Consider the following 13,885-nt stretch of genomic DNA (forward strand, 5'->3'; position numbering starts at 1 on the left):
CAACATGAAGCCCAAAATTGTACATTTGTATAATTTAATCTCTTGTTGAAGTCTCATAATTAGCATTTAAAATGCATCAAACATTTTTTTTTACTGCGTGGTTTTGCTGCACATAAAGAATTGGTGTGTGTTAGAGTTGTAGTGAGGCTCTATATGTCAACCCTGTTTTTACATGTCTGTCTGTCTGTCTGTCTGTCTGTCTGTCTGTCTGTCTGTCTGTCTGTCTGTCTGTCTGTCTGTCTGTCTGTCTGTCTGTCTGTCAGCTCACACCTACAGTGTCATTGTGCAAAACTGTACGCATTATCATCTGGATATATGTGCAAATAAAGTTCACATTCACCTTCTGCTACCATTACTGTCAAACCGTCTACGCATACAGTATGATCGCATACATCCGATAAATCCAACGTACTGTATGAACCACACAGAACACACTGCAACTGCCTCTGCAACGGAGATGGCCCCTCTTATCAATAACCTCTCAAGATATTTTAAATAAATTATGTAGCCTACTAACTTTGATTAAAAACATTATTACGTTTTTATGAGAAGGAAATAAATTATTAAACTCTCTTTATTTCCCGTAATGTAACCTGCAAGTAATGATGGGCCTTGCCGTCCGTGATGTATAGCCCACCAGGATACATGACCGCTCTCTACAACTTTTATAGTTGTAGGATCATTTCGGTATAATGTCTAGTCTAACTCGTATTTAATGGCCTATAATGAACATATCCTGCTTTACATGTTTTTATTTACATTTACATTTACATTTAAGTCATTTAGCAGACGCTCTTATCCAGAGCGACTTACAAATTGGTGCATTCACCTTATGACATCCAGTGGAACAGTCACTTTACAATAGTGCATCTAAATCTTAAAGGGGGGGGGGTGAGAAGGATTACTTATCCTATCCTAGGTATTCCTTAAAGAGGTGGGGTTTCAGGTGTCTCCGGAAGGTGGTGATTGACTCCGCTGTCCTGGCGTCGTGAGGGAGTTTGTTCCACCATTGGGGGGCCAGAGCAGCGAACAGTTTTGACTGGGCTGAGCGGGAACTGTACTTCCTCAGTGGTATGGGGGCGAGCAGGCCAGAGGTGGATGAACGCAGTGCCCTTGTTTGGGTGTAGGGCCTGATCAGAGCCTGGAGGTACTGAGGTGCCGTTCCCCTCACAGCTCCGTAGGCAAGCACCATGGTCTTGTAGTGGATGCGAGCTTCAACTGGAAGCCAGTGGAGAGAGCGGAGGAGCGGGGTGACGTGAGAGAACTTAGGAAGGTTGAACACCAGACGGGCTGCGGCGTTCTGGATGAGTTGTAGGGGTTTAATGGCACAGGCAGGGAGCCCAGCCAACAGCGAGTTGCAGTAATCCAGACGGGAGATGACAAGTGCCTGGATTAGGACCTGCGCCGCTTCCTGTGTGAGGCAGGGTCGTACTCTGCGGATGTTGTAGAGCATGAACCTACAGGAACGGGCCACCGCCTTGATGTTAGTTGAGAACGACAGGGTGTTGTCCAGGATCACGCCAAGGTTCTTAGCGCTCTGGGAGGAGGACACAATGGAGTTGTCAACCGTGATGGCGAGATCATGGAACGGGCAGTCCTTCCCGGGAGGAAGAGCAGCTCCGTCTTGCCGAGGTTCAGCTTGAGGTGGTGATCCGTCATCCACACTGATATGTCTGCCAGACATGCAGAGATGCGATTCGCCACCTGGTCATCAGAAGGGGGAAAGGAGAAGATTAATTGTGTGTCGTCTGCATAGCAATGATAGGAGAGACCATGTGAGGTTATGACAGAGCCAAGTGACTTGGTGTATAGCGAGAATAGGAGAGGGCCTAGAACAGAGCCCTGGGGGACACCAGTGGTGAGAGCGCGTGGTGAAGAGACAGATTCCCGCCACGCCACCTGGTAGGAGCGACCTGTCAGGTAGGACGCAATCCAAGCGTGGGCCGCGCCGGAGATGGGTGGAGAGGAGGATCTGATGGTTCACAGTATCGAAGGCAGCCGATAGGTCTAGAAGGATGAGAGCAGAGGAGAGAGAGTTAGCTTTAGCGGTGCGGAGCGCCTCCGTGATACAGAGAAGAGCAGTCTCAGTTGAATGACTAGTCTTGAAACCTGACTGGTTTGGATCAAGAAGGTCATTCAGAGAGAGATAGCGGGAGAGCTGGCCAAGGACGGCACGTTCAAGAGTTTTGGAGAGAAAAGAAAGAAGGGATACTGGTCTGTAGTTGTTGACATCGGAGGGATCGAGTGTAGGTTTTTTCAGAAGGGGTGCAACTCTCGCTCTCTTGAAGACGGAAGGGACGTAGCCAGCGGTCAGGGATGAGTTGATGAGCGAGGTGAGGTAAGGGAGAAGGTCTCCGGAAATGGTCTGGAGAAGAGAGGAGGGGATAGGGTCAAGCGGGCAGGTTGTTGGGCGGCCGGCCGTCACAAGACGCGAGATTTCATCTGGAGATAGAGGGGAGAAAGAGGTCAGAGCACAGGGTAGGGCAGTGTGAGCAGAACCAGCGGTGCCGTTTGACTTAGCAAACGAGGATCGGATGTCGTCGACCTTCTTTTCAAAATGGTTGACGAAGTCATCTGCAGAGAGGGAGGAGGGGGGGGGAGGAGGAGGATTCAGGAGGGAGGAGAAGGTGGCAAAGAGCTTCCTAGGGTTAGAGGCAGATGCTTGGAATTTAGAGTGGTAGAAAATGGCTTTAGCAGCAGAGACAGAGGAGGAAAATGTAGAGAGGAGGGAGTGAAAGGATGCCAGGTCCGCAGGAGGCGGAGTTTTCCTCCATTTCCGCTCGGCTGCCCGGAGCCCTGTTCTGTGAGCTCGCAATGAGTCGTCGAAACCACGGGGCGGGAGGGGAGGACCGAGCCGGGCCTGGAGGATAGGGGACATAGAGAGTCAAAGGATGCAGAAAGGGAGGAGAGGAGGGTTGAGCAGGCAGAATCAGGAGATAGGTTGGAGAAGGTTTGAGCAGAGGGAAGAGATGATAGGATGGAAGAGGAGAGAGTAGCGGGGGAGAGAGAGCGAAGGTTGGGACGGCGCGATACCATCCAGTAGGGGCAGTGTGGGAGGTGTTAGATGAGAGCGAGAGGGAAAAGGATACAAGGTAGTGGTCGGAGACTTGGAGGGGAGTTGCAATGAGGTTAGTGGAAGAACAGCATCTAGTAAAGATGAGGTCGAGCGTATTGCCTGCCTTGTGAGTAGGGGGAAGGTGAGAGGGTGAGGTCAAAGAGGAGAGGAGTGGAAAGAAGGAGGCAGAGAGGAATGAGTCAAAGGTAGACGTGGGGAGGTTAAAGTCGCCCAGCACTGTGAGAGGTGAGCCGTCCTCAGGAAAGGAGCTTATCAAGGTATCAAGCTCATTGATGTACTCTCCGAGGAACCTGGAGGGCGGTAAATGATAAGGATGTTAAGCTTGAAAGGGCTGGTAACTGTGACAGCATGGAATTCAAAGGAGGCGATAGACAGATGGGTAAGGGGAGAAAGAGAGAATGACCACTTGGGAGAGATGAGGATCCCGGTGCCACCACCCCGCTGACCAGAAGCTCTCGGGGTGTGCGAGAACACGTGGGCGGACGAAGAGAGAGCAGTAGGAGTAGCAGTGTTGTCTGTGGTGATCCATGTTTCCGTCAGTGCCAAGAAGTCGAGGGACTGGAGGGAGGCATAGGCTGAGATGAACTCTGCCTTGTCCCCCGCTACTCTCTCCTCTTCCATCCTATCATCTCTTCCCTCTGCTCAAACCTTCTCCAACCTATCTCCTGATTCTGCCTCCTCAACCCTCCTCTCCTCCCTTTCTGCATCCTTTGACTCTCTATGTCCCCTATCCTCCAGGCCGGCTCGGTCCTCCCCTCCCGCCCCGTGGTTTCGACGACTCATTGCGAGCTCACAGAACAGGGCTCCGGGCAGCCGAGCGGAAATGGAGGAAAACTCGCCTCCCTGCGGACCTGGCATCCTTTCACTCCCTCCTCTCTACATTTTCCTCCTCTGTCTCTGCTGCTAAAGCCATTTTCTTTTCTGAGATGAACTCTGCCTTGTTGGCCGCAGATCGGCTCGCTCTAGACTACACAATTATCTTTGATACAAAGACGGCTATGTAGCTAGCTACGATCAAACAAATCAAACCGTTGTACTGTAATGAAATGAGAATGTGAAAATGTGATACTACCTGTGAATGCGACCGGGTTGTTGAGTTCTATTCAGTAGACGTTGGCTAGCTGTTAGCTGTTAGCTGTTGGCTAGCTAGCAGAGTCTCCTACGTTAAGGACGACAAATAGCTGGCTAGCTAACCTCGGTAAATTAAGATAATCACTCTAAGACTACACACTCTAAACTACACAATTATCTTGGATATGAAGACAGCAAAGACAACTATGTAGCTAGCTAACACTACACTAATCAAGTCGTTCAGTTGAGTGTAATAGTTACTACAGTGCTAATCGGTAGGCGTTTGCTAGCTGGCTAATAGCAGTGAGGACTACGTTAGGACGACGAAATACGATAATTATGCAATTATCTTTGATACAAAGACGGCTATGTAGCTAGCTAAGAAGAAATTGCTAAGATTAGACAAATCAAACCGTTGTACTATAATGAAATGTAATGAAATGTAATAATATAATATATGCCATTTAGCAGACGCTTTTATCCAAAGCGACTTACAGTCATGTGTGCATACATTCTACGTAATGTAATGAAAAAGTTATACTACCTGCGGAGCGAAGTGCCGATGCGACCGCTCGCTCCAACCCGGAAGTAGTAGACAATTACCTATAAATTACCTTTATTAAATTAAAGACAAAATCTTCTAACAAAATTACACTTTACCATTATGAGGTATTGTGTGTAGATCAGTGACACAACATCTCAACTTAATTCATTTTAAAATCAGGATGTAACAACAAATTGTGGAACCAGTCAAGTGGTGTGAATACTTCCTGAATGGACTGTATAAATCAAATCAAATCAAATTTTATTTGTCACATACACATGGTTAACAGATGTTAACGCGAGTATAGCGAAATACTTGTGCTTCCAGTTCCGACAATGCAGTGATAACCAACAAGTAATCTAGCTAACAATTCCAAAACTACTACCTTATAGACACAAGTGTAAGGGGATAAAGAATATGTACATAAAGATATATGAGTGATTGATGGTACAGAGCGGCATAGGCAAGATACAGTAGATGGTATTGAGTGCAGTATATACATATGAGATGAGTATGTAAACAAAGTGGCATAGTTAAAGTGGCTAGTGATATATTTTACATAATTTCCCATCAATTCCCATTATTAAAGTGGCTGGAGTTGAGTCAGTGTGTTGGCAGCAGCCACTCAATGTTAGGACACCTTTATAGGTAATTGTCTAAGATGTTTGGAGGGTGGGTGCTCCATATGCTAATCAGACAAGTTAACTATAGTGTATAACCAAGTTAACTATAGTGTATACCCAAGGTAACTATAGTGTATAACCAAGTTAACTATAGTGTATAACCAAGTTAACTATAGTGTAAAACCAAGTTAACTATAGTGTATAACCAAGGTAACTATAGTGTATAACCAAGTTAACTATAGTGTATAACCAAGTTAACTATAGTGTAAAACCAAGTTAACTATAGTGTACAACCAAGTTAACTATAGTGCATAACCAAGGTAACTATAGTGTATAACCAGGTTAACTATAGTGTATAACCAAGGTAACTATAGTGTATAACCAAGTTAACTATAGTGCATAACCAAGGTAACTATAGTGTATAACCAGGTTAACTATAGTGTATAACCAAGGTAACTATAGTGCATAACCAAGGTAACTATAGTGCATAACCAAGGTAACTATAGTGCATAACCAAGGTAACTATAGTGCATAACCAAGGTAACTATAGTTTATAACCAAGTTGATAACCCAATAGGATTCCAACACAAGGATCCAATTAGAATCCAATAGAAAAATCCTATCAGATTTCGGGAACCAGTCCTATTGGACTCCAATGGGCTTCTATCCTACTGTATATGGTTCAATCTTATAGGATGCTATAAGATTCCTGTAAAAGAACCCAACATGCAGAATATATTCTATAATTGGTGTCATTTTATATGTTCAAGTTACTTTTCAAATATATATTTTCACAGGTGCAATGTACTGTAGACATGTTGGTGCAAACTTCTTGGATCATATACAAAGATTATATGTGTGTTACAGTATGTCTCCAAACCACAGGAGGCTGCTGAGGGGAGGCCGGAACAGAGCAAATGGAATGGCATCAAACACATGGAAACAATGGAAACCATGTGTTTGATGTATTTGATACCATTCCCCTGATTCCGCTCCGGCCAGCCGTTCTTCCCAATTAAGGTACCACCATCCTCCTGTGCACCAAACATCACCTTTATAAACAAATCCTGAACAGAGAACCGAAGCTGAAGATGAGAAGCAGTACGGAGAGTGAATATTTAATATAGCACAGACATAAAACAGGACAGGAACAGCACCAGAACCGGGTAACAAAATGACAAACGACAATTAATGCTGAAGCGGGGGAACAGACAGATATAGGGGAAGAAATAACACAGGTGATTGAGTCCAGGTGAGTGCAATGAATCACTGATGCCTGTGACGAGGGAAGCAGGTGTGCGTAATGATGGTGGCAGAGTGTGTAGTGCTGGCAGCCTTGGCGCCCTCGAGAACCAGGGAGGGAGAGCGGGAGCAGGTGTGACAGTACCCCCCTAGTGGCGTCACCCGGCGTGACGCCACTAGAAGCCCGACGAACCGGTTGAGGCTTGAAAGCCTGGTGATCCCGCTGGGAAGTGGGAGCCTGATAAGCTGGCTCAGGCGTAGACGCCTGACGATCCATCTGAGGCCTGACGTGAGATCGACGAGCCAGCTAAGGCCCCCAGACCCGACATCGCCACCAACTGAAAAGCCAGCGTTCTGTAAGAACCGACGCTGGATTAGAGAAGCAGGTACGATGAGTGAACATTTAATATAGCACAGACATGGAACAGGACAGAAACAGCGTCAGAACCGGGTAACAAAACGACAAACGACAATTAATGCTGAATTGGGGAACAGAGCTGGGGAACTCCTCACTGAGTTTCCTGAATTCCTGTCGAACCTCGTAGTCATGGCAGATAGTATTATAATTTTTGGTGACTTTAATATTCACAATGAAAAGTCCACAGACCCACTCCAAAAGGCTTTCGGGGCCATCATCGACTCAGTGGGTTTTGTCAAACATGTCTCTGGACTCACTGTCACAGTCATACTCTGGACCAAGTTTTGTTCTGTAAATAAATATTGTGGATCTCAATGTTTTTCCTCATAATCCTGGACTACCGGACCACCATTTTATTACGTTTGCAACAAATAAACTGCTCAGACCCCAACCAAGGATCATCAAAAGCCGTGCTATAAATTCTCAGACAACAAAAGAGTCCTAGATGCTCTTCCAGACTCCCTCCACCTACCCAAGGAGGTCAGAGTACAAGGGAGGGAGAGCAGGAGCAGGCTTGACAGTACCCCCCCTTCTAGGGGCTCCACCCGGTGTCCCACCTGGGAGAGCCTGACGGGCCGGCCGAGGCATGGGTACTGGACCAGCCGGCTGGGGCATAGAAGCCTGACGAACCAGCAGAGGCGTGGGATTCTGGTGAACCGGCTGAGATGTGGGAACCTGACGATCCGGTTGAATTGTGAAAGCATGATGATCCTGCTGGGACGTGGGAATCTGACGTTCCGGTTGAGTTGTGAAAGCCTGATGATCCCCCTGAGACGTGGGAACCTGACGATCCGGTTGAGTTGTGAAAGCCTGATGATCCCGCTGGGACGTGGGAACCTGACGATTCGGTTGAGTTGTGAAAGCCTGATGATCCCGCTAGGACGTGGGAACCTGACAATCCGGTTGAGTTGTGAAAGCCTGATGATCCCGCTGGGACGTGGGAACCTGAGCCTGATGATCCTGCCGGTTGAGTTGTGAAAGCCTGATGATCCTGCTGGGACGTGGGAACCTGACGATTCGGTTGAGTTGTGAAAGCCTGATGATCCCGCTGGGACGTGGGAACCTGACTATCCGGTTGAGTTGTGAAAGCCTGATGATCCTGCTGGGACGTGGGATCCTGATGAGTTGTGAAAGCCTGATGATCCTGCTGGGACGTGGGAACCTGACGATTCGGTTGAGTTGTGAAAGCCTGATGATCCCGCTGGGACGTGGGAACCTGACTATCCGGTTGAGTTGTGAAAGCCTGATGATCCTGCTGGGACGTGGGATCCTGATGAGTTGTGAAAGCCTGATGATCCTGCTGGGACGTGGGAACCTGACGATTCGGTTGAGTTGTGAAAGCCTGATGATCCCTCTGGGACGTGGGAACCTGACAATCCGGTTGAGTTGTGAAAGCCTGATGATCCCGCTGGGACGTGGGAACCTGACGATCCGGTTGAGTTGTGAAAGCCTGATGATCCCGCTGTGACGTGGGAACCTGACGATCCGGTTGAGTTGTGAAAGCCTGATGATCCCGCTGGGACGTGGGAACCTGACGATTCGGTTGAGTTGTGAAAGCCTGATGATCCTGCTGGGACGTGGGAACCTGACGATTCGGTTGAGTTGTGAAAGCCTGATGATCCCGCTGGGACGTGGGAACCTGACGATCCGGTTGAGTTGTGAAAGCCTGATGATCCCGCTGGGACGTGGGAACCTGACGATCCGGTTGAGTTGTGAAAGCCTGATGATCCCGCTGGGACGTGGGAATCTGACGATCCGGTTGAGTTGTGAAAGCCTGATGATCCTGCTGGGACGTGGGATCCTGATGAGTTGTGAAAGCCTGATGATCCTGCTGGGACGTGGGAACCTGACGATTCGGTTGAGTTGTGAAAGCCTGATGATCCCTCTGGGACGTGGGAACCTGACAATCCGGTTGAGTTGTGAAAGCCTGATGATCCCGCTGGGACGTGGGAACCTGACGATCCGGTTGAGTTGTGAAAGCCTGATGATCCCGCTGTGACGTGGGAACCTGACGATCCGGTTGAGTTGTGAAAGCCTGATGATCCCGCTGGGACGTGGGAACCTGACGATTCGGTTGAGTTGTGAAAGCCTGATGATCCCGCTGGGACGTGGGAACCTGACGATTCGGTTGAGTTGTGAAAGCCTGATGATCCCGCTGGGACGTGGGAACCTGACGATTCGGTTGAGTTGTGAAAGCCTGATGATCCCGCTGGGACGTGGGAACCTGACTATCCGGTTGAGTTGTGAAAGCCTGATGATCCTGCTGGGACGTGGGATCCTGATGAGTTGTGAAAGCCTGATGATCCTGCTGGGACGTGGGAACCTGACGATTCGGTTGAGTTGTGAAAGCCTGATGATCCCTCTGGGACGTGGGAACCTGACAATCCGGTTGAGTTGTGAAAGCCTGATGATCCCGCTGGGACGTGGGAACCTGACGATCCGGTTGAGTTGTGAAAGCCTGATGATCCCGCTGGGACGTGGGAACCTGACGATCCGGTTGAGTTGTGAAAGCCTGATGATCCCGCTGGGACGTGGGAACCTGACGATTCGGTTGAGTTGTGAAAGCCTGATGATCCCGCTGGGACGTGGGAACCTGACAATTCGGTTGAGTTGTGAAAGCCTGATGATCCCGCTGGGGCGTGGGAACCTGACGATCCGGTTGAGTTGTGAAAGCCTGATGATCCCGCTGGGACGTGGGAACCTGACTATCCGGTTGAGTTGTGAAAGCCTGATGATCCTGCTGGGACGTGGGATCCTGATGAGTTGTGAAAGCCTGATGATCCTGCTGGGACGTGGGAACCTGACGATTCGGTTGAGTTGTGAAAGCCTGATGATCCCGCTGTGGCGTGGGAACCTGACGATCGGTTGAGTTGTGAAAGCCTGATGATCCCGCTGGGGCGTGGGAATCTGACGATCCGGTTGAGTTGTGAAAGCCTGATGATCCTGCTGGGACGTGGGATCCTGATGAGTTGTGAAAGCCTGATGATCCTGCTGGGACGTGGGAACCTGACGATTCGGTTGAGTTGTGAAAGCCTGATGATCCCTCTGGGACGTGGGAACCTGACAATCCGGTTGAGTTGTGAAAGCCTGATGATCCCGCTGGGGCGTGGGAACCTGACGATCCGGTTGAGTTGTGAAAGCCTGATGATCCCGCTAGGACGTGGGAACCTGACGATCCGGTTGAGTTGTGAAAGCCTGATGATCCCGCTGGGACGTGGGAACCTGACGATTCGGTTGAGTTGTGAAAGCCTGATGATCCCGCTGGGACGTGGGAACCTGACGATTCGGTTGAGTTGTGAAAGCCTGATGATCCCGCTGGGACGTGGGAACCTGACGATTCGGTTGAGTTTTGAAAGCCTGATGATCCCGCTGGGACGTGGGAACCTGACTATCTGGTTGAGTTGTGAAAGCCTGATGATCCTGCTGGGACGTGGGATCCTGATGAGTTGTGAAAGCCTGATGATCCTGCTGGGACGTGGGAACCTGACGATTCGGTTGAGTTGTGAAAGCCTGATGATCCCTCTGGGACGTGGGAACCTGACAATCCGGTTGAGTTGTGAAAGCCTGATGATCCCGCTGGGACGTGGGAACCTGACGATCCGGTTGAGTTGTGAAAGCCTGATGATCCCGCTGTGACGTGGGAACCTGACGATCCGGTTGAGTTGTGAAAGCCTGATGATCCCGCTGGGACGTGGGAACCTGACGATTCGGTTGAGTTGTGAAAGCCTGATGATCCCGCTGGGACGTGGGAACCTGACGATTCGGTTGAGTTGTGAAAGCCTGATGATCCCGCTGGGACGTGGGAACCTGACGATCCGGTTGAGTTGTGAAAGCCTGATGATCCCGCTGTGACGTGGGAACCTGACGATCCGGTTGAGTTGTGAAAGCCTGATGATCCCGCTGGGACGTGGGAACCTGACGATCCGGTTGAGTTGTGAAAGCCTGATGATCCTGCTGGGACGTGGGATCCTGATGAGTTGTGAAAGCCTGATGATCCTGCTGGGACGTGGGAACCTGACGATTCGGTTGAGTTGTGAAAGCCTGATGATCCCTCTGGGACGTGGGAACCTGACAATCCGGTTGAGTTGTGAAAGCCTGATGATCCCGCTGGGACGTGGGAACCTGACGATCCGGTTGAGTTGTGAAAGCCTGATGATCCCGCTGTGACGTGGGAACCTGACGATCCGTTTGAGTTGTGAAAGCCTGATGATCCCGCTGGGACGTGGGAACCTGACGATTCGGTTGAGTTGTGAAAGCCTGATGATCCCGCTGGGACGTGGGAACCTGACGATTCGGTTGAGTTGTGAAAGCCTGATGATCCCGCTAGGACGTGGGAACCTGACGATCCAGTTGAGTTGTGCAAGCCTGATGATCCTGCTGGGACGTGAGATCCTGATGAGTTGTGAAAGCCTGATGATCCTGCTGGGACATCATCTGCATATGTGTGCAACAACATTCAACTTCTGCTTCAATTTCTGTCAAGCCGTATCTGCATACAGTTTAACACATACATTTGTTTGTTTTAACCTTTATTTAACCAGGCAAGTCAGTTAAGAACAAATTCTTATTTTCAATGATGGCCTAGGAACAGTGGGTTAACTGCCTGTTCAGGGGCAGAACGACAGATTTGTACCTTGTCAGCTCGGGGATTTGAACTTGCAACCTTCCGGTTACTAGCCTAACACGCTAACCCCTAGGCTACCCTGCCGCCCCGTTAAATCAAATGTATGCACCACACAGAAAGCACGTTGTCTGCCTCTGCAACGCAATGCTATGCTGCAAGACAAATGCAGCGTTCCATTGGAAATGAATTTACTTCTGGTGTAACAAAATGCAAAGGCTGGCATTGAGGTGCTAGTGCTTTTTGGCTATTTCAATTTGTAAAAGCCAGCACTCTGCTATTTTCCAACCCTGGCCCCAGGGTTCCAGGTAGAACCCTCTGTGTAAAGGAACTCTCTGTGTACTTGGAACTCAAAAGAGTTCTATCTAGAACCAAAAGAGTTCTACCTGGAACCAAAAGAGTTTTACCTAGAACCAAAAGCGTTCTACCTAGAACCAAAAGGTTTCTACCTGGAACCAAAAAGGGTTCTTCAAAGGGCTCTCCTATGGGGACACCCGAAGACCCCTTTTAGGTTCTAGATAGCACCTTGTTTCTAATAGTGTAATTATCCAACTTCATGCCATGGTCTTTATTGATGTTCACAGGTCGACACTGAATAGTAGATGTCAGATAGCAATCACCATGGATATCTTACATCTGAAATCCGTTTGTCTTCAATCTCTTCAGCATTTCTTTGCTACTCATCCATGGTTAACTCTCAACCTGACGTAAGAGTTAAGGACATTTGCAAGCATTACTGGGAAAGCCACCCATTCATTGAATGAGGCAGAATATGTTGAATGCATGATGAATATACGTATACTTGCATACATACTGCCAGAGTAAATGACGTGAGGCCATCATTATGCAGTAGAAGAGAAGAGATCCATTGGAACACACCTCCTAATGGATCGACAGGGAGGAAATCTAATGTTCCAAGTTACTTAATGTTACTTTGTACCTCCCACCTCTGATCTACAGGATAGAGCTTTGACGAGACAATCTGAACCATTCAAGCAAATTGATCCGCCTGCATACAGTACATACAGTTTTTAATGCTTAACACTGATTTATCATTGGTTGTATTTAGTGTAGGATGGAAATGTAAATACGGTCATGCCCACACACTCTCTCACTTCCTACAGCCACTGACACCTTTCATTCAATGGGCTTTGCACATAGGCCTAATGAGTCCACACCTTTCACAGAAGCTGCAGGGACAAAAATCATGTCCAATATTAAGAAAAAATGGGAATGTCGGTTTTATTGTTCATGATAGTTTAATTAAGAATGTAATCATCCAGCTCGACGTTACACTGTCATTCTCTCAGTACATATCAAAGCTGCAGGCTAAAGTTAAATCTAGACTTGGTTTCCTCTATCGTAATCGCTCCTCTTTCACCCCAGCTGCCAAACTAACCCTGATTCAGATGACCATCCTACCCATGCTAGATTACGGAGACATCATTTATAGATCAGAAAGGTAAGGGTGCTCTCAAGTGGCTAGATGTTCTTTACCATTCGGCCATCAGATTTGCCACCAATGCTCCTTATAGGACACATCACTGCACACTATACTCCTCTGTAAACTGGTCATCTCTGTATACCCTTCGCAAGACCCACTGGTTGATGCTTATTTATAAAACCCTCTTAGGCCTCACTCCCCCCTATCTGAGATATCTACTGCAGCCCTCATCCTCCACATACAACACCCGTTCTGCCAGTCACATTCTGTTAAAGGTCCCCAAGGCACACACATCCCTGGGTCGCTACTCTTTTCAGGTCGCTGCAGCTAGCGACTGGAACGAGCTGCAACAAACACTCAAACTGGACAGTTTTATCTCAATCTCTTCATTCAAAGACTCACTCATGGACAGTCCTACTGACATTTGTGGCTGCTTTGTGTGATGTATTGTTGTCTCTACCTTCTTGACCGTTGTGCTGTTGACTGTGCCCAATAATGTGTGTACCCTGTTGTGTGCTGCTACCATGTTGTTGTCATGTTGTGTTGCTACCATGCTGTGTTGTCATGTGTTGCTGCCATGCTATGTTGTTGTCTTAGGTCTCTCTTTATGTAGTGTTGTGTCGTCTTTCTTGTCGTGATGTGTGTTTTGTCCAATATTTACATTGTATTGTATTTATATTTTTAATCCCAGGCCCTCATCCCCGCAGGAGACCTTTAGCCTTTTGGTAGGCCGTCAGTGTAAATAAGAAAGAGTTCTTAACTGACTTGGCTCGTTAAATAAAGGTTAAATAAAATAGATAAATAAAAATACAGTATATATTGTCTTCTAACATGGAGTATATTCTA

Source organism: Oncorhynchus keta, chromosome 15 (assembly GCF_023373465.1).
Source record: "Oncorhynchus keta strain PuntledgeMale-10-30-2019 chromosome 15, Oket_V2, whole genome shotgun sequence".
NCBI classification, from domain to species: domain Eukaryota; kingdom Metazoa; phylum Chordata; class Actinopteri; order Salmoniformes; family Salmonidae; genus Oncorhynchus; species Oncorhynchus keta.